The 26,580-nt window shown below is 52.6% G+C and overlaps 1 long non-coding RNA gene across 1 annotated transcript; it reads right to left on the bottom strand.

The window, feature by feature from the left end:
* Positions 1-4,412: 4,412 nt before the first annotated feature.
* Positions 4,413-24,875, bottom strand: LOC118499296. Its single transcript, XR_004901822.1, has 3 exons — positions 24,579-24,875; positions 13,752-13,757; positions 4,413-4,423 (listed from the first exon to the last, which is right to left on the bottom strand). It is a non-coding gene; the product is annotated as an uncharacterized LOC118499296 (long non-coding RNA).
* Positions 24,876-26,580: the final 1,705 nt, after the last annotated feature.

Genomic DNA, 26,580 nt, shown 5'->3' with positions numbered 1-26,580 from the left:
GAAAGGTCTGCTGACTTCTAGGCCAGTGAGTGACCTTCATGCTTCACAACAAACGATGCATTGTGTATCTAGTGCCCTGAAGTGCTGCTCTGCAGTGTTTAGGTTCCGAAGGAGGATTCATTATGGGCCTTTCCTTGGCTACATCTCACTCAGGCTGCGAAGCACAGTCAGATCCCACCACCTCCACCAGGACTTCCCGATGAGGTCGAGTGATAGCAGAGAGAGCACCAGGCCCAGCCTGGGGACGCCTGGCTTTGGTCTCAGCTCTGCTTTATGAGCTGAGAGGCCTTACGCCCTTGGTGTCCGCACACAGGCTGCTGAGCCCCAGGGCATGGGCTCCAGGCAGGGATGGGAGGGGTGGGGGCTGCTCCATCCTCTGTCCCTGGTGTGTTCCTGACCTCTGGCAAAGTGATCCCGGTCCTCTGAAATAGGTGTAAAGGGATGCACGGCTCTTGTCTCAACCCTCAGCATGTGGAAAGTTAAGCTGGGAAAGCAAGGGCACCAGGTAAGGAGTGAAAAATAAAAGAAAATGTATTTCTGTACCTCGGTTCTTAGAGATCCAGATGGCCTATTCTAGGGTTGGCAACCTTTTCTGCAAAAGGTCAGATAGAAAATATTTCAGGCCTTCCTGGCCATACAATCTCTGTCTCAGCTACTCACCTCTGCCAGTGCAGCTCAAAAGCAGCCGTAGACAACACAGAAATGAATGAGTATGTCATGTTTCAATAAAACTTTATTTATAAAAACAGATGGCAGCCCTTAGGGTGCAGACCCCTAATCTGTTCTGAGCCAGATCTTCCCAGGGTCTTCTGGACTGAATTAAGGACGAGACTGTCAGGCAAGTCTCTGCTGTTCTAACTCTCCAGGAGGATGCACAGTGGGGAGAGACGATACAAAGGACAGCCAGGGATGATTCCAAAACAGCTGTGGGAGTCCGCATCTTCTATCTACGGCACTTCTTCATAACCCCGCTGCTTGTTTTCTTCTTGTCGTTGTCGACATCTTCGTGATATTTTTATCGGCTCCGCTTTCTCCTCTCCCTTCTCCTCCTGCTTTTTCTCGCCCCCCATCACACTCCCATGCGGACAAAGGCCTCTGCATCGACTGGGGATGAGGATGTTCAGCAAGAGAAGCCACCACCAGTTATCTGTGGCAGGAAGTCTCGCACTGGCCAGTGCTGAGATGCTCACGGAACTGACTGGCCGCTAGAGGACCCAACTTGAAACACATGCAAAAAAAGAAAAAGGCAATATCGAGGGTCCCCCAGGAGAAGTCAATCAACGATCTCGCAGTAGAACCTGTCAGGCCTGGGGTCACTGACCTGGAGTCAGATCCTACTCCTGGGCACTCCTGAAGATGCTGCGTCTCAATCCTAGCCAACTCTTCGTTCTTTGTCATTTATCCCAAGTTCAGGTCCTGAGGGGGAGTAGCCGATTGCCGGGCTCTAAGCCGCACACCCGTGCCGTAGCTGGTAGAGGACGGGTGCGGGGGGAGGAGAGGGAATCTCTGTATGCCAAGTCCCATGGGGTGCCGTAGGTCATGGAGTCCCACCAGTACCACACATGACAGGAGATTCTCACCATATGGACAGGACAGAGACATGGGACAGCCAAAAAGTGACAGAAGTCAGTTGGCACAGATGAGGAATTCAAGGCCACAGCTGACCCCTGGGTGAAACGCCCAATTGCATGTAAGGACTGAGGGTAGATTCTGAACTGACCGCACTATTGCTGTTTGTCGTCTGCCTGTGGGTCAGGTGTGAGGGGCAGGTGTAGATTGTCAACATGATCAGACTCACCTCCTCCGGCCACAGAAGAATCTCCAGTTCACGGCAGGAAGCATAAGCCTGCAGACCGATCGCTGACATGGTTTATGCTCCTCCTGGTGCTGGGTGGGCTGTGATCTGTGTTCTAAGCTCCACGGGGGCTTGACCGAGAAATCAAAGCTCCAGGGACAGATGCGACATTCTGGCAGCTATGCCCGGGAAAATCTCACATTTTCCAATATGCAGTGGGAAATCTGCGTACATCTGTCCTCAACCTGAAATACACAGCAGCTGGGACACAGCTGCGGATAACAGCCCTGGGGTAACAGAGTTCATGCCCCCTGGCATCCACCCCCCATAACCTGGTCATTCTGTTCAGATGGTTGCAGCTCTAGGTAACAACCACTCAGGGGTGTATCACTTAAGCTGGTTGTTGTCACTAAAATTTCAGGGACCTCTCCAGTTTAGGAATACCATCCATCCATTTTCCCCAGAAATGCATGATTTTGTTACAGAACAGACCCGGTGGCGGTGGGGCGGAGGGTCAGCAGTGAACAATATACTATCACCAAAAGGAGCTACCCTTGTGCCCTGGGGGTCCCCCACCTGGTACTAGGTTCACCTTGCCCACCTCCAGGGAAAGACCTCTCTCAATGCCAGAGACTGGTGAAAAGGAAAGGGATTCTTTATTTAAAGAGTTATACAAACTTAAGAGTAATGACTTAATGTCTTCATTGAGATCCCAAAGTCCTTTAGAATACCCACAAATGCACAGTCCTTCCTCCCCCTCCCCCCGCCCCCAGTCTGGGGTACCATATCTCAGAAAAAGAAATAGAAGTCCATGGTTCTTCTCTGCCCAAGCCTCATGGTCCCAGAAAGATGCCACATGGCTGTCTTGCCTGGGTTTAAATCCCAGCACAAATCTTCCTGTGCTGCACCATGTCCTACTCCTCCCACAACTGGCCACAGCTGCCTGCATTCCCGTATTCTTCCAGCTTTTCTGGGCTGCCATATTAAGTCTGGGCAGATGTGGCCCTGTGGTGTGGAGCCAATTATCTCCAAGCTCTTATGCAGGCTCTGTAACCAGGGGGAGTTTCCTCCAGTTACATCATGGGTTGATGTCACTCCCATCCCCTTGGGTCAAAGCAGGGCCACAGCTGTTTAACAGATCTACGAAACCAGTTAAAGGTTACAGATATGTTAAATGACCATGCCAGAGGTTATCTGCAAAGCTGTTGCTGTGCAAAACAGCTCTCAATGGCCCTGCTCCCTGCGTCCCATCCCCCAGCTCAGACTTGTGGGCATGAGGACATCCTATATACATGTTTTTCTAATATTTCCTGAATACCGAGTTCTGGACCCCATTACAAATCCCTCTCTGGCCCCTCCCCCCCCCCCCCCCCCCCCCTTGGTTGCACCCTGTTATAGTTTCACACTTGTTCTAGAAAATGTAGTTTACCAGGAAAAGGTCCTCTGCTTTGATTGAAAGTCATGCAAGGCGTTGATGAGGTCCAAGCCATTGTCTTATGGCTTTGCACCAGATGACACATCCGGGAGCAGGCGAAAGAGGAGACTGAACCGATACAGACTCAGCCAAGCGCAGTTTCGGGTGCCTGTCAAGGCACAGTTTCTCCACCCTGCCCCTGACAGCTGTTTGCACGTGCCCATCACATTGACGAGTCCGCCTGTCCCAGGCACGCACATTTATGTCCAGTAGTCACACTGAGGCTCACCTTTTGTTATTTTTGACATTATTCTGTGTTGCAGAATTGTATTTATTACTTTTGATCGTGTCTTTTTTATTCTCATGAATGAGTCAGCATAGTTAAATGCATGTGATGAATGGGGACATATGACAGAAAAAAAAGAGAAGGAACAATGGAAAGTGGACGTTTAGCAAGCACAAGAAATAACTCACTAATCCCATCAGCAGACTCCAGCCCCCTCCCTCAGTGACTATGAGCCCAGCTGACCCCTGTTGACCCGGGTTTCCTGAAAGAGCATAACACATGTTAAGAGTGCCGTGGTGTTTCTGGAACAATGCTTTACTTTCCATACGAACATTTGTGAAATGTATGCACAACAACTCACCTTCTTCTGAAACTGTCACCCCGCCTCCTAACCACCGGACTGACACAGGACAAGCAGTGGTCCAAAGACCACACTTTGAAAAATACTCCGCCTTCCTGCCAAGATCCCTGGAATCACTGACCTCTCACTTGAAGGGAAGTATAGGAATTATCCACAACAATTGTGAAACTTGTGGGGGGTGGGTTGGAGGGACATGGAGAACCTTCCCTGTTTCTGCCCGAGCCGTGACCTCTGTTGTAAGAATGAAACATACGTGGGCTCCCTCCCAGGGAACAGGCCCTTCTCCCCCGGAGACCAGTACTTCACCAGTCCACTGTGTTCCCTCGGGGCGATCTGGCCCTTCTCCCGCAGGGGCCGGTTGGTTAGTCCAGCCACACAGGGCCCTCGGCACGTATCCACTCTTGCCTAAAACATATTTATGCACAGCCCCAAAATGCGACTGTGGAATCTCACCCGAGAGGAGGATGCTGCGCTCAGAACTTCTCCAGGGGAACCCCGAATGCGTCTCTGGGATCCCCCATCACCTGTGCTGGGGAGTTGGCGAATTCCCGTCTAGTGATGCATGACCTTGATTCTTGCTTTCGCTTGGCTCTTGCTTAATGACGTGCTTCCTCATTCACATATGATTTGGGGTGTTCACGGTCTGCGAGTCCGAGCCTCCAACTTAAATGGCCACGATCTTGTGTGTGCCCCTTAAGGGCACATAACTGGTGCCATGAATAGGACGCGAGGACAAGATGCCGTTTTTTCATAAGCCTGAAGTGAAGTGTGTGATTCGTGAGGTGCCCGGCTGGGAGCCCCTGTGGTTCTTCCCCACGTGGACTGTGGCTGCGCATACCAGCTTGCCCCCAGAGGCCTCTCGTCCAAGTTCTTCCTCGCTCAGATGACATCGCTGTCCGGCCCCGTGGGGCTGGCCTGGCCCGAGCAGGATGACAAAGCAGACCAAATGCCTGTCATCTGGGCTTCGGTGGACCCTTCTCCCTCCCTCTTCCCCACAAAGGCCGTGTGTGTCCATGTGGCCTTCCCTCTGCCCGCCAGGGCAGGACAGGACGCTGTGATTGCTGCTAGCTCAGGCACGGAGGCGTCACCTTCCATGATGGTTCCATGTGGTTTTTTTTTAAAGATTTTATTTATTTATTTTTAGAGAGGGAAGGGAGGGAGATAGAGAGAGAGAGAGAAACATCAATGTGTGGTTGCTGGGGGTCGTGGCCTGCAACCCAGGCATGTGCCCTGACTGGGAATCGAACCTGCAACGCTTTGGTTTGGAGCCCTCGCTCAGTCCACTGAGCTATGCCAGCCAGAGCTGATGGTTCCGTTTTTAAAAAGGGAAGGACAGGGCGATGTTTCACCAGTGTTACCCTGAACGCCCGATGCATCGCACATGCTCAGTAAACAGTTGCTGAATAAGAGAAGGCACTCTTGTCCCCTGGCCTCTCAGCCCTGCTGCCTGTCCCCAGGCTGATCCTGCTGACGACTCCCACCCTCCGCCGGGGCCGGGGGACCTGCCTTCCTAGACTTTAAGCTTGGCCGGGACTCTTCCCTGCTTCAAGGCCTTCAGCTTCTCCTCCTGCAAAGCAGAGACGCTGCCACCTGTTGACCCGCTTGATTTCAGCCCCCAACGGTCACTACCTCCACCGGTCATCCTACACTCCAGTTAGGCTGGCCCCCCAGCCCCCGGCAATCCTGCCTTCGTGAAGCATCCATTCCTTCAACCGGTTCAACGAACGGTGCTTTGGAGCGCCTGCAACGCCCTGGGCACTGTCCCAGGCACCGGGGACTCCAGAGTCGACAACAGCGCGAGCCCCTCTTCCCAGAGAGCTGACCTCCGATGAGCTGCACTCGGCACATTGCATGGGCACTTCTGCCTCCCTGGGGTTCCCTTAGCAGGCGACCCTTTGCCTCCGTCTGCACCCTCTACTGCCCCTAGTGCCGTCGCTGACCAGAGGAGGGGCGTGTTTGTCCCCTCAACCTCAGCAACCCCGCCCTGCCACTCTTGCTGACCCCACGCGGCAAGGTTGGATGACCTCCTCTTCCGGTCTCTTCCACCCTTGTACTCTCTCTCCCCCAGGGCCTGGATTATCTTCCTAGGCTAGGACGCTCGTGACTAATGAAACTCTTTTCTCTTTGGGCCTTAAGCATAGCAGCTATTTAGAGCAAAAGTTTCAGAATAATCATGAGCCAATCACCGTGGAATAATGCCGCTCAAAACCAACCCGCTTAGGTTGGGACTGTGACCCTGCGTGATCCTTTAAACGACGATAAGGGTTGGGGTTATAGCTTTTGGTACGTCTTTCTGAAAACACTGCATAACATCGCATCCTTCATGTGCTCAAGAAAAGGCAAAGCGAAAAGGGTGATTTTCACAAAATTCACCAGGTGCTTTCCCTAACCCTTGCATAATCAAATGATACTGTTTTGAAGTATCATTGACAGGTGGTGCCTTCCTTTGTGCTCATTAGTTTTACTCGTATGGGTACTCATTGGTCATGGGCTTTGCTGTGATACAAGAAGTTTCCCAATATCGTTTCCTGAGTCCACGACCTGCTGGGCCTGTTGCAATGTTTGCCATGTCCCCTGGCAATCAGTGTGCCCGGCGCCTGCTTTCTGCTCTGTTACCCAGAGCTCCGGGAGACTCAGTAGGAGGACTCAGAAAAAAACCAGAAATCATTTTAGACTGAGATCTACGGTGGACTGCTAGTTTCCTCACACCCCAACACCCCATATCCACTCTCTCCTGCTTACTTAATAACATGAACACATTCAGGGTATAACCACTAGTTAGATATAGATTATATTTCCCAGGTTCCCTTACAGTTAGGGGTAGCCTTAGAATGAACTTTTGGCCAATGGGATATAAAAGGGAGTCTTATGTTTGATGTTTTCATTTTTCTTCTTTCTGGCCAACTAGAATGTGGATGTAATGGCTGGAGCTCAAGCAGCTACTTTGGACCATGAGATGGAAGCCCTATGGGGAAAGTGAAGCAATTAAATAAAATGAAGTTGGGTCTATGACTATTGTGGAGCTAATGTACCAACTCTTGAGTAATTATGGGCTACATTTATATATAGGAAGTAAACTTCCATCTTGTTTAATCCACTTTACCTCTTTAAAAATTAAATTTTCTGTCACCCGGCTGAACCTAATCCTAACTGATACAAGATTTTTCCTGGTGCATTATTCCTCTTGGTCCCCAGTTCTACATTTTTGTGCACGGGGAGAAAAATAAGTGTCACTTCAAAACTGAGATTAGAGCTGAGGCCCTTTGTCTTTCTTCAAAACTTGACCCTCGAACGGAGGAAACCTAGACTGTGTGAGATGCGACCCAGGTTACAAGAAACAGATTTACAGTAATGTTCTCTATAGTAAAGTAAGAGTGGCATGAGCCTGAATGAGCAGAAAATTAAGGCAATCAACATTCAGGAAGCCCCTGACTACGTGCAGGCGTGATGCAAAGCACCGCGGCAGGCAGAACAGCCGCCAGAGACGCTCCCACATGAACCCTTAGAACCCGAGAAGATGGGCGCTCCCCGTTCTGCAGGAAGGAGACTTTGAAGACGCCAGTTGGATTATGGAGGTGGGGCAGGGAGGAGCTGTAGGTTGACTGGAGGCAGAAGAGATGCAGCAGAAGGGGACCTGGACAAATTCAGCGTGAGAAGGACTCAACGCACCATGGCCGGCCTGAAGCAGGAGGGGCCCGTGCACCAAGGAGTGAGTGCAGGGAGTGCACTGAGAGGGCTCTGGGCTAAGGGAGGCTCCTGGCGGACAGCCAGCGAGGAAAAGGAGCAGCCGCTCGACAACCTGCTGCGTCAGCGTTAAAGAGGAGGCTCTGGGCTGCTGACGCGGCAAAAATGCTCGTGATCTATGCAGCGTTCCGTGTTCGGCGAGGAGAGGACACACACAGTAAGCACACATGTGTCCACAGTATGACATTTTCCAAGCCACACGACTCATCTGTAAAACCTCCCTTTTTAAATCCGGGCCAAACCTAAGCTAAATTCGTATCTTGCGCTGCCATTGCCCTCGGAACTGGGAGCGGGACTGCCAGCGCAAGTGGTGTTTGTTTCACTTCGTAACAACTCCTCTTCCATGCAGGAAGAATCTCCATTTCAGCAGGCCGCCGTCTTTCCCCATGGGTTTTCCAGGGTGGGTAACAACAAATAAGCTCTCGGGAGAAACTTTGTATCTGACGGCTGCAGCTGACGTGGGCCCTGAGGGACACGGGAGCACTGGCGGGTCCTGCCTGCCCTGGGGCCGGGGAGGCCTGGGGAGGCCTGGGGAGGCCAGGGGAGGCCTTGGGACTCCCCTGTTAGGCTCTGCTGCCTGCACGTGCCTCGCAGCTGTGTCCATTTCTACCCACGGATGCTTCTCATTTACTTTGTTGACTCCATGAGCTTCACCCTGGAAACCAGACAGGATCAGTCTGTTTTCAAAACGAGTGAAGGGAGGGAGGAAGCTTGGATGGAAGAGGCAGAGACTGCAGTTCAGTTCTTGGGAAACCAGCAAGGCCGATGGGGAGTCCTCACACCAAAGCCGCCCATCCCCGCCGCAGGCCTGCTGACTGCCACACTCGCTCTCCCGCTGTGAGCCTGCGAAGGAAGACTGGTCTCCATGGGAACCCAATGGTGGGTTTCCAAGCCCAGCAGCTGGGGTGCTGATGGGCACTTTTAAATAACAAGATTAAAAATATTTACAAAGCATTTCATCCTCTAGTTTGAAAGAAAGATCAGGGTGGTTTTTTTTAGAAGGCCATTTATAGCCAAGGCATGGTAAGGACATGGAAATATAATACATTTGGTTGCTAGAAATTCTTTCATTCATTTGGTCGGAAAGTCGGGGGTTTTTCCAGGCTCCAGCAGACACCATCCTTCGCACTCAAAGGGTTTATGCTTCCGTGGGGAGACAGATAGGTATTCATCATTACTGAGTGTGTAACTGCAAATACATTTTTTAAAAGATTTTATTTATTTATTTTTAGACAGGGAAGGGAGGGAGAGAGAGAGAGAGAAATATCAGTGTACGGTTGCTGGGGGTTATAGCCTGCAACTCAGGCATGTACCCTGACTGGGAATCGAACCTGTGACACTTTGGTTCGCAGCCCGCGCTCAATCCACTGAGTTACGCCAGCCAGGGCTGCAAATACATTTTTATGTGCATATGTACACACATGCACATTTTTAAAGTAATTGGGGCCATATATTAGTCCCTTTCTATACATTCTTTTACTGAGTCCTTTAAACTGTGGAACATTTTGTCCTTGTATTTCGAGTCCTGGCCATGACGACAGTCAAAGGCCTCGGGCTGGGAAGTTACGTGAAGTGGGTCTGTTGCTCAGCGCAGGCGGGAGCTTGCCAGTGACGGCCACCTGTGAGGCGGGCCTCCCTGAGAATGATGGTCTGAATCTGCCACTCCAAACAGGCCGCAGTGGCTTGAGGAGGATCTCCAACTGAAGGCAACGGAAACAGCAGACTGACCCAGTGTCTGCCCTTGACCTAGCTTCGGTTGGTGAGTCCGAGCCCTCCCTCTGCTCGTGCGGACCTAGACTTGCGTCCTCCCGTGTTCCTCACCGCCTTGCCCAGTTTCGGCTGGACTGCTGCAAAGTCAGCCCAGTCAGCACGCCCCCTTCCGTTTCTGGTCACTCTCAGTATCTAAGCAGGTTCCTGGTCCTCGATCATCCTCCGGGGATGTCCCATCGCCTTCAGCAAGAACCCTCTTAGGCCAGGTCAGTGAGATCCCCCTCCCCCCTGATGCTTCCTCCCTAGTAATTTTCCATCCATTGCCCTCCCCCCCACCCCCGGCTGCAAAGTCCCACTCGCCCACACTGTAGTCCCACTTGACCTCAAGTCTACACACGGGCCTCTTTTCCCCTGTTGCAATAGTCCTGAATAAAACCTGCTTCCACCACTTTAACAACTACCCTGCTCTGGTTTTTCTTTAGTAAGACACAGACAAGCCCTCTCTTTGCCTCTTCCCATTTGCCTAAAAGAAGGGCAGAGGTATCCCTTTGTGGAGGTGTCACAGGTGGGCACAGGTAGCCAGGTTCTTAGTGATCGAGGACAAAGAATTGAACCGAACACACAGAGTTTTTAGCATAAAGAAAGAGGGAAGATTTATTAAGTGATAGTACACTCCAGAGGACACAGGAGTGGGCCAGCTCTGAGCAGAGATTGACCCCGGTGGGCTGGAGGGATTCTATTCTCATAGGGCAGAAGCTCCCTGGCTAGTCTTTGGCGGGCTTCTATTGCACAGGTACAAGGGGTTGCATTTCAAAGCTCCTGCGCATGTGTGGTCTCCCATGATTTTCTTGATTGGCTACTGGAGAAGGGAGTCCCACAATGTTAATTCATTATAATGATATTACAATGAATCAGGGGTCATGTGCAGACACATTCTTTGAGCTACCACGACTCAGAGTCATTCCAGAAAACAGGAACATCCAGTCTTAGGGGGTCTTTGTCACGTATGGATGTCTTTTATCTTAGCCCTGCCGGGCCTCTGGAGTTTCCTTCCTGACTATCTCCTGCCTCAGAGCTGTCCCCTCCCCTCCCTCAAACCGGGGGGGCAAAGTGACCCAGGACCACCAGGAGATGACTCTAGGCAGGACCCACAGCTAGGAGTCTGCCTGAGGGGTCTCACTGAACCCCCTGGCTCTTCCATTAGAGTCTCAGCTGCTAGAGGAACTAGAGGAACAGCTGCTTTTGCACAATTTACCGCCTGGAGAAGCTCCCAGTCCTGTTCCTTTCTGTCTGTGGCATCTCCACAATTTATCGCTCTTGGTAAAAATGGCATCTACGCTCTCAGGCCTAAACACTTCTCTGGGTCTTCGTTTCCTTTATATGAAAGTCTCCATGTGCATCTAAAATACTAACATCAAATAAAATGTAAAAAATATATATATATATAAATAACATAAAATGTGTATGCCTTTTCTCCTGTTAATCCATTGCCAGCTTCATCTCCAAGGCCCCTGCTGTAGAACCTAAGAGGGTAGAAGAGGGGTTTTGCCCCACCCCTACACTTCAACAAGGGTGAAAACAGCTGGGGGGGGGGGGGGGGGGAAGGGCTCGGCTGGGTCTCCCAAGGGGAGCGAGCACCATCCATCGGTGTCTGTTCCGCCTTTGAGAAGCGGTTCACTGCACAGAGACCGATGGGGCAGGGGTTGCTCCCCGCTCTGCCCGTCCTGAGTGCTGTGGCTGGACTGAAAAGAAAGTTCACAGCACAGCAGGTTGATGAAAGAAAGGCCTAGATCGTACATGTGCTTGGGAGATGGTCAACAGGGCCCTGAGAAACGATGAACCAGGCAGCCCGTTACATTTTGTAGCCAACGAGACGACAAACTTGTGAAGCACAGGCAGGACCAAGACCCTCGGGCCTGGGGGCTCATTAGTGAGCCCGAAACATGTTTGGGCTTGGGGAATAAGTTAGAAAAGGAGTCGCAAGGCTGATTTATTGTGAGGTTTTCAGCCCTGGGCTCCTTGCCTCGCCATAAAGGCGGCTCTCTCTCAGCCCCCCCACATCAAGGGAGGGGGGCCCCTTGTACAGGGAAGATCTGCGTCCTGCGTTCAAGGGGACAAGACAGGGTGGATGTGCCCCTCTCACGCCCACTGCGTGTCAAGGAACCTGAATCCAAAGTAATCAATACGCCATGGTGGGCTATTTCCGAGTGGTCTGCCCTGGGCCCCAACAGGATCTGACGGCTATTTGCAAACCAGACTCTTCCTTAAAGAGACTCTGACATTTGAGAGTGGGAATCGCTGTCCTGACGTGGGTACTGCTGGCCTTGGGTGAGCTTTCGGGCCGTGCGAAGCCTGAAGTCCGGGTTGGTGACCACACCACACACTCCGCGCTGTGGCTACGGCGGCGGCTGATTGGCTGCTTTGAAAGTTCCTTTGACCGGGGTTTGGTAAGACGGGTCTGCCACAAAAGACCCAATGCTAGCATCCATCTGTTGCTCCTTATCGAGGTGATGGCTATTCCCAGAGTCTCATGGACCCATTTGTGTAACTTTTTAAATTTGTCTAGATCCCCCAAGTTCAGTCCTTAGGGCGGGGGTCCCTGCCTTCTTCACCCCTCAGTGAGGCCCACAGATTATTGGCCCAGGGGGCCCCCATAATCTGCCACTGCGCAGCGCCACCACCGCCAACCCCCGACTGGACCAGGCCCCTGAGAGGCTCCTCTCTAAGGCCCTGGGGGCAGCGCTGTGACCAGGGGGAGCCCTGGTCGCCGCGGGGGAGGGAAGGAGCTGCACAAACGGGCTTTCAGGCCCTGGCCGCAGCCGCGCAGCCGCGCAGCCAGTTCCCGAATGGGATCCCCAGCTGCTCCCCCTGCCCCGACCACAGCCCACGTGGCGACGGGCGGACCCAGTCGGGGAGCCACGCCGCCCTCGGCCCTCGGCAGCCGGTCTGTGATCTCAGTCTCCCGCTATCGCAGGCAGGCACATCTGCAGGAATCATTTCACCCTGCGGAGCAAGGAAAGGAAAAACGCCACCACACACGGGCTGACCCGTCAGCCGCGAAGGACTTTCCGCTGAGCCGGCCCTTTGCTTCCGAATGGCGGTGCCAGCGAGGTCGTTCTGCAGCAGCGGGAGCGCCGGCCCCAGACGCCCGCCGCCCCCGCGCCGGGAATCCGCCCGGAATCCGAGGCCTTGTGGCTGGGCCGGAGCCGCCGAGGATTTCACGGGGAGCCTGCACAACAGTCCCTGTCTGTCCTGAGACCCCTCAACACCAAAAAGTGGGGTGAAAGTGCAGCAGGGGAGACGTGGGCCTGAGGAAGTGCCAGATGGGGACCGCCCTGCAACCCTGCAGGGGCTGGCAGGTCGGGAAGACGGGGAGATCGAGTCCCTCCACCCCTTCAGGAAGGCAGGACCCACACTCTCTGTCCCCCATCAGGGGGCGACGTCAGTCCCCGTAAGACGTTCGTTTCTGCGTCACAGCCTTCTTCTTCGGTCCTTCTCCCCAGGGGGAGGGGGGCTTCATTTGAGGTTTCTACATTTTATAGCGCATGCCCATCCCTCCAGAAAATCACCACAACCAAAATAAATGCCCGGAGCCCGAGCTGGAGCCCGGGTCCTAAGCAACAAATGCACCTGAGTTGTGTCCCCCCCCAAAAGACAGGCTGAAGTCCTCGCCTCCTGCACCTGTGAGCACGGCCTTACTTAGAAACGGGGTCTGCGCAGCTGTGATTGAGATGACCGTTGAAATGAGGTCACACTTAGGTACTTCCTCCTACGGGAGCAGAATGGGCCCCACCCCGGTGATGGACGGCCTCATACAAAGAGGGGATTGGGACGCAGACACACCCGGGGAGGATGCCAGGTGACGCTGGAAGCTGAGACTGGGACGGCGCGGCTGTACACCGAGGAAGGCCGAGAACTGACGGCAACACCAGACGCTGGGCAGAGGTGAGGAGGGAGTCTTCCAGGCTCAGAGGGAGGATGCCGCCTGCCGAGCCCTCGACTTTGGACTCCCGCCCTCCAGCTCCGCGAGAGAACACGTTCGTCTCGTGTTCAGCCACCCAGTCTGCAGGGCTGCATCCCGGCAGCCCCGGGAGGCAACACGGGGCCTTACTTTCCCTTTTGGATAGGACTCACATGAAATAGGGTTTTTCAGACTCCTGTGTTTGTAGGACACAAATTCATAGCGACCGCAGGAACAGTCAATGTACGGAATTACACATCCTATGCATCCCAACTGTCAATCATAACGTGCACTGTTAAATCAGCCACGATGGCGTGAAAATGGACTTTCTGTTGAACATGAGATGACAAAGTTGTTGTCATACGGAGCAGCAATCAAAGAGTATACAACCAACAGGTGCAGAAAAAAGTATTTGGAATTACGTTAGACAGTTATTCAGTAAAAACACAATGTTAAGATGTGTCCAAAAATATATATTACATATATCTCCATGTTCTGATCCCCAGCACTTGCAAATGTGCCCTTGCTTAGAAAAGGGGTCTTGGCAGAGGAATCGAGCTAAGGATTTGGGGATGCGCTCATCCTGGATTATGCAAGTGGGGGCCCTCAACCCCATGTCCGGTGTCCTCATAGGAGACACACAGGGGAGGCAAACAGAAGAGGAGGAGGCAATGCGACCACCGAGGCAGAGATCCGCAGGATGCGGCCACAAGCCAAGGAGCAGCAAGGCATGCTGGGAAGCCACCGGAGGCTGGAAGAGGCCAGCACAGGTCATTGCCCTGGGCCCTGGCGGGCATGTGGCCCTGCTGACAGCTTGATTCCAGGCTCCTGGCCTTCAGAATGGCGAGAAAGTAAATTTCTGTTGTTTTAAGCCACTAAGTTTGCAGTAATTTGTTGTGACAGCCACAGGAAACTGATATGATCCGTTGTTTTTTTTTTCTTTTTAAAAATATTTTATTTATTTTTTTAGAGAAAGGGGAAGGCAAGGAGAATGAGGGAGAGAAACGTCAATGATGTGCAAGAGAAATATAGATCAGTTGCCCCTTGCACAACCCCAACTAGGGACCTGGCCTGCAACCCAGGTATGTGCCCTGACCGGGAATTCAACCAGCGACCTTTCGGTTCTCAAGCTGCCACTCAGTCTACGGAGCCACACCAGCCAGGGCATTGATTTTGTAATGTGTTATTTCTGCTCTCATTCTGAATAAACAATCACTTCCATGCCTAACTGTGTACTCTAAAGCCTGGTATTCTTTTCCTAAGTTTGTTTAAAGGCAGTGGGAGATGCATAACCCCAGCCCTAATCTCTTCCCCGTCCTAGAACCACGTGAGTGAGAACCTAAAGAGCTCACCTGTGGACAACAGCGACTGTAGACGGAGTCCTTCCGGGTCACCACTGAGCTGTGACCCATTTGCAGTCAGACGAGTCAGGAGACTTCGTTTCCTCTGAGCTGAGCATAGAAGCAGGGATGTTTTGCTCCAATCTCCAAGGCCAAGACTCTTAGCTTTCTTTTCATTTCCATACTCGACTCCTTCACAAATCCCATACTTGTCTTTGCAAGCCGTATGGTAGCTGGGCTCAGGCCTCCACTGTTTCAGAACCACTCCCTGCCCAAAGCTACGGGGGCATCTGACATCACCAGGAAAGGGGCTCTGACAGTCGGAGCCACCCACCGATGGGATAACTGGGGGCCTATTCCTGCTGAGGACGCTCTAGGACCAGTGTAGAAGTCACGCCCGATTACTCACAAGGGGGCAAGAGCAGCCACTGTTTGGGGGTCACTGTGGTGTTGGGGTGAGGGCAGGGCACAGGGGCAAAGATCCAGAAAGAGCGAAGAAGTCAGGCAGGAGTGCACTGCAGGGGCTCAGCAAAGCCCCTGGCCAATGCATGGGGTGCCTGGCTGCTGCAGAGAACAGGAAATGGTACAGAGAGTTCTAGCCACCTGCCCAGGGTCCCGTACACCCCAGGCGGCAGAGCTGGCTGTGAACAGCCAGGTGGGAGTCTGTGCTCTGAGCCACAGCTGCGCCCTGCCACCTGCCCCACGGCCCGGGCCTCACTCCTCGGCCCAGGAGGCAGCCCCTGTGCTTTCTCTCCCGCCCTCCCACCTGCCCTGCCCCCACTCCTAGGCTCCAGGCTCCACAGGCTCCTCACACTCCTCTGCCTCTTGCCCTCTCCCCCTCCCCACGACATAAATGCACGACCCCGACCCCAGTGGTTCGGTTTCCCTGGCATCAGAACCCCCTGGGGGCTTCCGTACCACAGGCTTCCTGGCCCCCCCGCCCCACAGCTCCTGGCTCCAACGGTCTAGGGAGCGGCAGAGAGTTCGCGTTTCTGCCGAGTTCCTGGGTGACGCTGCAAAGGCCACGGCCACGCTCTGGGTGCCACCGTCCCACTCTCGGGCAGGGCTGCTGTCTCCCACCCGCCGGGGCATGGGGGGGTCTTAGGAGCAGAGGAGCTGGAGATGAAAGGGGAGCACAGAGTTCCTAGAATGGGACTCCTGTCCTCCATGAGGAAAGCAGGTCCCCATGGGCCCAGTGAGGTGCCCAAGGCCACTTCTCAAGTTCTGAGCATGTCACCAAAAGAGGCGACTGGGCTCCAGATGGAGGAGGTCACTCAGCCATCCCCTTGGGGCCTGCCCTGGAGGAGAGGGACGGGGCTGAGAAAAAGGAACCAGAGGAAGAAGGGGATTGAGGCCCACCCCTCCCCCCACCCCAGCCTGGGAGGGGAGCTGGCTTGGTCTCTGGCAGGTTGAGGCCCCAAGGGTACCTGGAGGAAGGAAGGAAGTATAAGAAGAGTGAATGCCAGGCTTTCAGGAAAGCTGAGGGGAAGCGGGTAGAGCTGGGTCAATACATTTACTGACTTTATCCCCGCGTTTACCAGCTCTTCAGACAGAGAGTCCTTTCAGTCGGCTGAGTTCAAACTGTGTTAGCGCAGTCAGAGGCCGTTCAGTGCTGCAGAGGCTGAACAGCGCCTGCATTGAACCGCTCTGCACACTTGGATGTTGAACGTGTCGGCTGTGGCTGGCACACGTTCACAAGCGCCTACTATGTGGCAGGCCCCGGTGAAGCCATGGCGAGCCTAAGGCCCTGCGCATTTTGTCCAGCTGAAAAATCATGTGTGTGCGCGCGCGCGTCCTCTGTTCTCTGAGGATGGACAGCCCTCACCGCCCCACTTCCTCCACCACCCAAACTCCCCCTGCGCCCCTGAAGGGTTGCACATTTGGCTTCGCAAGCACAAGAACGACTCACACTCCGCGTATGACGAGACAGCGCCGCCCCAACGGGCATCTCCGGTGCTTCCTCGGGCTCCGCCAGGCTGGTGACTGACCTGATGCACATGGCACATGCGCCGCGGAAATCCTGTTGTAAAACAAACAAAAAACGGTGTTCACCTCCGCTGAGCACGAAGCTCAAAGGAAAACGAAGTCAAGGATTGCCCCCAAAAGTGAATTTTCAGAGACTGTAACGGGAGGGAACAACTCATCTGCAATTGGACACGGGCTTAGCTGGGCTTGACTGTAGTTTTTGTTGGGTGAGCAGCGCCCTCTGTTGGCCCCTTTCAGGAAAACAGGCTTTGTTTTCCCTGAGCGTTGGATTTCAGGAGAGAGCTGTGGACTAAGGTCCTCGTGGGGAAATGCCAGTAGTTTTGACGCGCTACCTGGGTGTTTGTCCCCGGGGTGCCCGCTTTTTCCCGCCAACACCTGTGGCAGCCACCCATTTCCCAGGCCCTGCCTTCCTAAGTCTGTTTTCTCAGGCTGCTCAGAACTCCCAGCCTGGGCTGCTTCCCTGGCCTCCTTCCCTCTCCTCCTTCCATCCACCCACGTGGCTGCCCGTCTGCCTCTGGGAACCCGCGGGGCCCTCATCCTCTCCTGGCCTCGGGCTTCTCTCCGATAGCTGTGCGGAGGCACTCGCGAAGACAAACAAGACTGAAGAGCCTTCTTCCCGCCCCGTTATTGTTCCAAAGACGATAATGGGCAACTTTAGGAGATGAGACCCTGTCTTTGTTGTCTGGCCAGGGCTCTGAACAGGAAAGAGACTGGGGGCCAGGACGAAGGGAGGGAAGAGTCATGTATCCCAGAAACAAGGGGGAAATGCTTCTAGAAGATTTCCTCAAGTTAGAGCAATAAATAAACTGAACTAACAAGCACAATAGCGACGGACTCATAGATGGAGAGCAGGCGGACAGCTCTGGGTTGGGGGAGGGATTGAGCAAAACAAATAAGTAGATAGAAAGAGCTCATGGAAACTGACAACAGTGTGGATTGCAGGGGGAGAAGTGGATGGAGGAGGGAAGGGGTATAGGGGGATAAATGGCATTGAAAAAAGAAAACACTAGAAGTATAGCTAGCAATGACTTTACAGCAATGGGGCACGAACATTTCAGAAAAGCATCAAGCATCTTGAGAACCAGACTCCTCTTCCCTAAAACTGCCCCGGTGCCCCTCCCGGAGGGCTCACGGAGCTCTTGAATACATCGTCTTGCTACCACGATGTCATCACGTCATGAACTACGGAAAGCGGCCTGGCCCAATCCCCTTTCACCAGATGAACACTGCTGCCTGCATGAGTGAGCACTTGCCTGAATTAGAGCCCGAAACATCCGAAGAGCAGACTTGCTCTTAAAAGTTTCCTTTGCACCTTAAGATCCCCCAGGCCCCACTCTGTAGGAGAGCCACAGCCGGCCTTCGCCAACAGGGGGCGCCCTGCAGAGGCCTCTCTGCCGGCCCGGGGAGACGGATGCAGGGACAGAGCCACAGCTGGGCCTAAACCTTTCAGAGAGTGTGCCAGCGCCACTGGGTGACTCTACGGCGGGCTGTCAGTGTCTTCCCGTGAGGCCCACGCATGGGAGGTGGTTTGCAGCTTTTTTGTGACCGAGGGCACCTGAACTCTAATTTAAAGATGAATAAACAAAAGGAGGAAGGATGAGAAAATGTTCACACCTATTATTCAGACTTATTAACACTCGGGTGAGATTTTGCTCCTCCATGACCCACTTGCCCAGCAACTGCCAACCCCGGCAGCTTGGGTGACGTCCCTAAAGCCCTAGCCTGGAAACCGACACCGCTGAGCTCCCTTCGAATTTGTGCCAAGTGGAACCTGCTTAAGAATCCCTTATATTTCCACAGTAACTTCCATGGTCACAAACGTTTTCTCACTGGATACGGCAATTCCCCTGGGAGGGAAGTGGACTGGATATTATTCCCAGTCCACGGCTGATGGGAAGGAGGGTCAGGGAGATTAAGGGCTGCACTCGATGTAGCAGAGAGAGAAGTCACAGTGCCACGTGCAACTCGACAGCCCAAAGCCAGTGAGGGCCAGTCACTGCTCAGGGGGACGGCTGAAGTCCCGTGCCTGTGCCAGAGGTTTTCCTCGCCGCCGTCATCACTTACTGAGTTTCCGTACGCACCTGGGTCTGTCTCTGGACTTCGGGTCCTGTTTCATGGGTCTGCCTAGGCACGCACTAGCCACGCTGTTTTAACTGCAGAAGCTGTATGAGATGATTTAATGTCACGTGGACCCCCCCCCCATGCCTTCTCCTGCAGTGTTTTCTGGCTACTCTTGCTCGTTTCTTTTTCCACATGAAAATGAGCATCAACTTGGCCAGCCTCTTAACCAAAACTTGCTGTTTTTTTTTTAATTGGGATCGAGATAAGTTTATACATTTGCCGATGGGGTAATAGTATGTTGATAATGTTGAATTCTTTCATTCAAGAACAAGGACTATATTTCCGTGTGTTTAAGGCTAATTGTGTATCTTTCAGAGAGTTTTCTTGTTTTATTTGTTTAGATTCTCACATTTCTGATTACATTTATTCTTAAGGGCTTAATATTTTTATAGCTATTGCTCATGGAGTTCTCCTCTAACTGGTTATTATTTGTTCACATGGCTGTTTATTCTTTTAAAACACTTTTTTATGTTAGAATAAGTTTAGACTTACAGAAAAGTTACAACATAGGACAGAGCTACAACACACCCCCCTCACCCGGCTTCCCGGGGGTGGCCACCCTGCCTGCCACGTGCCCTGTGTCTGAACTGAGAGACTGATGGTTCCGCTTCACTGTGGAAACCTGGACCCGGTTCAGACAGCACTGGTGTTCCCACTGCATTTAGTGGTCGTGTGTCCCTGCTCTCCCAGCCTGGGACAGGCTGTCCGTCCTTGTCTTCCACAGTCCTGACAATTTGGGGGGCACTGCTCGGGCACTGGGCGGATGCCCTCAGTGTCGGTCTGTCTGGTGTTTTTCTCTGACTAGCTCGGGAACGGGGGCTTGCAGGAAGACCGTCCCAGGGGTGGGGACGTGGGTTGGTTTTGCACCTGTTATTTTTACTCCCTGCTCCGTTGTTGAATTCTTGGTTTGTGTTGGTGTCATCCCTGATTCACGCTTCCAGTGATGGTGTCGTGTCAGCCACACACACACACAAACGATGGTTTCACGTCTTCGCTCCCATTCCCATGCTCTTGTTGTTTCCGTCCCTCCCTGGAAGGACTGAACCCTGAGGGCGTGGACGCAAACGGTAAAAGGGAACCAGACCTGATACTGGACGGACGAGAGGGTCGGAGCCGAGGGGTTTCGATGGTTCGGGAGGCTAAGGAGGAGGGGGAGGGGAGGCGGGCTGGCCTGGGGAAGTGAAACGACAGTTTATATAATGAGCAGGACAGGGCACAAAGGAAAGTCCAGCTGGCTGCCACCTGCATTAGAATCACCGCTTCTGTTCCTGCAGAAACTGCCGTGGCCCATGTGGGACCTAACAAGACTCCCACGGGCTGATGCCAATTCACCCATATCTGAAGCCACACTTGGGCATCCGAGGAGGCCCCAGCTAAGGAGGGAAAGGCCCCTGCAGAGCCCAGGCTTCTGCAAGGCAGCCCTGTCCCGCCCCCATCTGCGTCCATGAGCTGGGGAATCACCCCTCCTCTCACAGCCTCGGCCTGCACACCTGTGATCCCCACCTAGAAAGGAAAGAGCAGGCACCTGGGGCCTCAGTAGACTGAGGGGAGAGGGTGGGGGGAGTTTGGGGCGGTGGGGGGTTTCAGGTACATGTCGCTGCTACAGTCTTCAAATCACCTTCCGGAGAGCATCCACCAGGAGCAAAACTTCAGGATTCCATTCAGGGAGCACAAAAGGCCTCGATCCACCCGCTGACCCGCTTTCTCTCTTCCCAGGGTTCAGGGGTCAGGTGGTGACTGTGATTTGGGGGCAACTGTGAACCTTGTCCCAACTTTGCCATTAGCCAGTGGCTTTGTGTTCAAAGCCACTGTCCTTTGAGCCTCTATGGTTCATTTAAAAAAAAAAAAAAGCCACCTAAGGTGTTGGGTAGTAGTTTCCCTCTCCCCACAGAAAAGGAAAATCGTGTTAGATAACTGAAGGCATTTGTCAGCAAGAGAACCCATACAAAGTCAAACTACGTTTAACCACCACCACAAAATCAGGACTATTTGCATGAAGACAGTAAGACAAGTTCAAGTTCGGGGCTTTGCTACTAACGTGGTGAGGGACCAGGGGGGTTCATCACCACCCTGGGACTCAGTTTCCCCTCCTGCAAAGTCAGGGGCTTGACCCGAGGGCTTTTCTATTCATTTGTTAGCAACACCCAGTTTCCCCGGGAACTCGAATGTAAAAGAGGATGTAAATCTGCGGTACAACTGCATGCAGGTAACCCGCTTCCAATGTGCATGCGATTGTGTTACAAAGTCATGAAACAAGGCCGTCTGTGTTCCTATTTTGGTTGCACTGTAGCACAAAGTTTCTAATCGATACAAGGAAGCGTTTGCAAATACTCACAGCCTTTACAGTCTTTTACTCTTTTGGTTTTTTTCAATTTTGTCCTTTTCTGTGGTTTGTTTGCTTGTTTTCAATAATTGCCTTACCAAAGCCAGGTACTCCTAAACTAGGGCAGAACAGGGTTAAATGTGAGGTCATTGTGAAATAAAACAAACCCCAGAGCCTGCTAATCAGGCAGCTTAAGTTAATGCACCTGAGTGTGTCAATAATTTTGATACGCATTTTAACAGCATTTTTAATCACAAGCTTAAGTACGTTTTTTAAATGACATTTGAACAAAATATTTGAACAGCCCTGGCAGCCCCTCCGCAGAGCCCTGGCCCACAGAGCACGCAACACACACTGGGCCAGCTGTTATTCCCTAAGACGTGCTGTGGTCTCAGAGTGAGTGGTCCCTGCCTCTCCCCCCACTCCCTACCCCCACCACAACCCCGGCCTCTGCCCCTGTAATCACTCTACAAATATGTAGTGAGTTCATACTGTGAATCGGGCTTAGGGACACTTCAGTGAATCTCCCCAAATCTGTGCACACCCCCGTACAAGAACGTCACCCTCGGAACAGCCACACTGCACGCTGTATCAGATGCGGCTAGCTCTTTTTCGAGTGATAGAGCGGCCCACTCGGTGAGTTGCCTGCTCCTGGGCTGTCGCAGAAGACGGTGGGTCTTCCGTCCACCTGCTAACTGACAACTGATGAGGACAAGAGGTCTGTTTGTACCCGGACCCCTCCCCCCACCCATGTGCTGGCTGAACACAGGGACCAGCTCTTTAGTCCGGCCGCGTTCCCAGAAGAGCCAGCCCTTCTCCCTGGAGCTGAGGGGAACACATGGGCAGGTCAGCTGCCCACACTGGGTCCACTGGATTTTTCTTCAAGGTGCTCTGCACAGCCTTGGTACACCTGGAGAATAATGTGTTGTCAAAGGAGCTTGTTCTGTTAAAGCCTTCTGTCTGTCCCTCTAGAAACAGTCCTCAGAAGCCCCACTCAGCTGAAGGGAGAATATTTAATTCTCCAGACTCTCAAGAGAATGTCCGTGGGAGTTCAGGTGACATCGTTTGCATTCTGTGATGTGTCCTCCTAACAACGCACTAGGTTAATAGTCCCAAGGTCAGGGGTAAGCAGAATAAACAAGCCCGAGAGTTCTTGTCCAATAGGTGGCGCTGTCCCCTTTCCCAGGAGCACAGACAGGCCCTGGAGCCGGTGTAGGACTGCCCCTGCATCAGATGCAATTCAGATCTGCCGTTGGGAGCAAATTAATCTGATTGGAAAGGCTTGTGGGAGGGTGAGGTAGATACCCTAATTAGGGAAGTGAGGGAATTAAGCAAACGACTTTATCAACTCTCCTGACACTAAAGAAACTCAAAGCATGAAGCTGGCAAAGCAAGCTACTCCAAAATTCATGAACCCATTTGGCTTCACGAAACCATTCCTGGAAGTATAAAAACACCCTTTGCTGTGGTTAATTTAGTCAAGAATGGCAGAATGGTTAGAGCTATGTAATAAACTGCTTGCTATTTTCCTGAATCTTGGAATGATTTCTGAGAGTATGTGCAGTTTTTGTCCTTATCCACCAGGGGGCATCAAAGGCCTACAAACTGCCTTCCAAGAGCCCTGGATGGTTTTAACCAGGAGGAAGAGGATGAATTAGAGTCACGGAAATGGGCCCTGGTTGCATTGCCTGACTCGTCTCGTGGACGTCTATAGAAGAATGAAGTATCTAGGACCTGAGGAAGCAGCTGCTGGGTGTTCAGGACCGCAATCTGTGGTCCCCTTACTGCAGCCATGCCAGCTGCAAGACTCGGATGCGTGGCTCTCACCGCTGTCTCTCCGTTCCTACTGTAGGGATTCCCAACCCCCTACCAAATCCCTCCTGCAGGGGTTTCGAAGGCCCTCTTGGGATCAGCTGTCCACCCCTGGATCAGTCAGCCCTGGGCAGGGGGCTTGTGTCACAAAATGTGGGCGTGGCTACTGAGTCCCAACATGGAGAAGCCAGAAAACACAGGTTCTAGTTTTGAGGTTCTGACCTGTCCTTGAACATGGGCCGTTTGTTCACGTTCCCTTTGCCGTGTAGGGCCGAGTGCCGACTCAGAGCAGGTACCCCCCGATTCTGAACTCCACATTTTTTAATTTTAATTTTCAAAATTATTTATTTACTTTTAGAGGCGGAGGGAAGGGAGGGAGAAAAACTCTGATGTGTGAAAGAAACATGGATTGGTTGCCTTTCACACATCCCCAGCCAGGGACCTGGCCAGAAACCCAGGCATGTGCCCTGGCAGGGAATCGAACCAGCGACCTTTCAGTTTGCGTGAGGACGCCCCTCCCACTGAGCCACACCAGTCAGGGCTGGACTCCATATACTTCTATTATTACGACCTAAGTTGGTGAGCTCTGTTTTTGATTCATGTTACTCTCCTCGGCTATGTGACGTCACCCCAATCTCGCATTTCAGCCACACCGGCGGGAGACCTGGTTGCCAGATCATTATTACCCCACGAGTTTTCTCCTGTAGTGTCTGAGCTGCTGCCCTAGTCTGCCAAAATCTTTCCCATTTTCATTCTATTACCCATGATGGGAGAAAGCTTTGCCAATACTATTTTTGGCTATTAATTTAGCAAAGTTTTGTTTTGTTTAAGAAACTGAGTTTGGCAGGAGAATGAGATAATAGTCAGTGAGCTGCCCAGGGAAATTGTAGGAAATGTGTACGAGACCCGGAAATACTGCTTCTAGGAATGTGTTATGCACAAATTCTTAGAGCTGTCAACACATTTGAATATTCAGATTTTTTTCTGTTTCTTATAATTGCAAAAAAACATTACAAACACATTTACCATCCAACAGTATGAAATTGCTTAACTTTTGATATATTCCTTCAATGATTGATTTTTGCCACCAGTAAAAATTTATTTACAAGGACTTCAAGATAGAGGAAAATATGTATCATGTAACATATTGAATGTATATAATTCATATAAATTTAGCAGAAAAGTCAGTGTTGTCAACAATGTTTTGCTTTTTCTTTCTTTTTATTGTTAATAGAAAAGAAACAGAAAGAAATAGACCACATGTTACCTGTGTTTTATCTCTAGGTCATGATATTTTGGTGATGTAATTTTTTATACTTTTCTCTTTTTTTAAGATTTTATTTATTTATTTTTTAGAGAGGGAAGGGAGGGAGAAAGAGACAGAGAGAAACATCAATGTGCGGTTGCTGGGGGTCATAGCCTGCAACCCAGGCATGTACCCTGACTGGGAATCGAACCTGCAACACTTTGGTTGCCAGCCCACGCTCAATCCATTGAGCTACTCCAGCCAGGCTATACTTTTCTACATATTTTTTTATTTCTAGAGTGAGAATGTATTTCTTCTCTGAGTTTTTTTTTTTTTTAAAGAAAGTTTGTTTCAGGACCATTCTCCGCTCTTGACCATTGATCGATTCTTTGCATTTTCACATCAGAGGAAAAATCTTAAAAATATACATTTGATTTCTTTTTAGAGAGAGGGGAAGAGAGGCAGACAGGGAGAGGTACATCAGTCAGTTGCTCTCTCACACCCCAACCCGGACCTGGCCTGCAGCCCAGGCATGTGCCCTGACCAGGAATCCAACTCGTGACCTTTTGGTTCGCAGGCCAGTGCTCAGTCCATCGTGCGACACCAGCCAGGGCTGGAACTTTTAATCTTTTAAACTGTCAGAGGGCCCAGGGTTCCCTCTACTCTGTCCCCGCTACCCATCTTTTACGGTGGAACCAGCCCGAAGGGGACATTTAGAGCGTCCCATTGAGTCCCGGTGCAGCGCCACAGGGACCACCTGGGCAGGAAAGCTCTGAGGCACCGCGTCCCCGCCCTCCTGGCTGTCGTGCAGGTGCAGGTGCCATCCGAGCCTGAGAGATCTGCCGAGATCTGCGGAGAAGGCCCGACAGGACGCTCTCTCGAACTCCATGCTTCCCCGTCTAGGGTAGAAGTCTTTCCTCTCCTGTCAGGACCTCGGGAGGGCCTCTGTTGGCGTGTGGGGGGCTTCCAAGCTGTGGGCTTGTGTGTGGGGTGCAGGGGGCACAGACAGCGAGCACACGTTGGCATCGTCTTCCCCTGGGACTCCAGTTCTGTCTGGCGGCGGTTTCCCTTCCAGGAAATGTCAGACAAGTCCCCAGACCACCTCAGGCTTGCAAACAAATCGTTAATAAAGGGACTTGCAGCCAGGCTGGAGCGGGAGGGGGAAACCCTGAGGCCATTCCCCAAACAGAAACGGAAAAACGAGTGGTACTGGGAGGACAAGGGGGCCTGACACCGTCCTGTTTGCTTGGGGAGCCGGAGGCTGCAGGGGGAGCGAGGGGCTGCAAGAAATAAGTGTTCGGGGCGCTGCAGAGCCCCCAGAGGCAGGCGAACATCAGGCTTTGGGAGGCAGCCAGGGCGACCGAGGTCAAGTTGACTGGGTTTCTAATGGCTCCTCTGAGACCCAGCAGCCTTGGGCCGGGATGACGGGAGCAGACAGTCGCCTGCCTGAGTTCCCACAGCACGACTGGGACGTGCTTTCTGTGTGGTTTAAGAGCCCTGGCGTCTCTGAGCGAGGAGGCCGCGCAGCTGGCCTCCCCCCCCCCCCCCCCCAAGCCCCTGCAGTCCGGGGTTCGGAGAGCCCTCTGCAGAGAGAGTCCGGCAGCCCTGAGTCGTGACCAGGGCCAGAGCTCGCTTGCCTGTCACCAGGGTGGCGGGGTAGCCTTCCAAATGGGTGGGAGCACAGGGCTCGGTCCCTCCCCAAGGCTCCCTGCTGTTTTCTGGGTGGCCTGCGCCCCAGCAGGACTCCCAGAGGACACATCACCCCATCTGTTCATGGGGGAGCAGGGGGAGGACAGTTCTGGGGACAGTCCATGTAGGTCCCACCCCTTGTCCTGGAGGATTTGGTTCTCACAGCCCCTGGAGAGTGGTTCCGGTTTCGGCTCCCAGCGGAGCCAGAGACTAACCCTTGCCAGGGTTTTCCGGAACCCGTGCCCTGGCAGTGTGCCAGTGTTGGTGACCGGGTGGTTCTGCTCGCCCCTTCCTCCTGTTTAGAGTATCACCCAGGATTCACTTATGTCTTCATTCATTCAACAGACACTAAGTAGCCACTAGGCATAAAACCACAGCCAGGGCCACACCCACAGAGAGGACGGGGTCTGGTGCGGGGCTAGCCACAGCTGTGACAAGACCGATAGGTCACTGTCTTCACATAGAGAAGGGGGCGGTGGGGGAAATAGATGTTGTTTTCTTTTTCTAACTTAACACTCACATGGTCCCTGTTGTGCACAGGGCACTGTTGCCAATATGAACACATGTACCGCCTCCTCACAGTCCCGTGAGGCAGGGGTATCCCTACCCCCATTTTACAGATGAGGAAACTGAGGCACTGAGACAAAGCAACCTGCCCAAGATTGCACAGCTGGGAAGGGCTTACCTCCGGCAATCTGGCCCTAACGCCCACGCCCGTGAGCACGGCACCACGCTGCCTCTTGAGCAGATCCACGCAGATCCACGGATGATGCTGGGACGAAGCGTGTGTTC

Source organism: Phyllostomus discolor, chromosome 3, assembly GCF_004126475.2.
Source record: "Phyllostomus discolor isolate MPI-MPIP mPhyDis1 chromosome 3, mPhyDis1.pri.v3, whole genome shotgun sequence".
Taxonomy (NCBI): domain Eukaryota; kingdom Metazoa; phylum Chordata; class Mammalia; order Chiroptera; family Phyllostomidae; genus Phyllostomus; species Phyllostomus discolor.
This window is presented reverse-complemented; position numbering and strand designations above follow the sequence as displayed.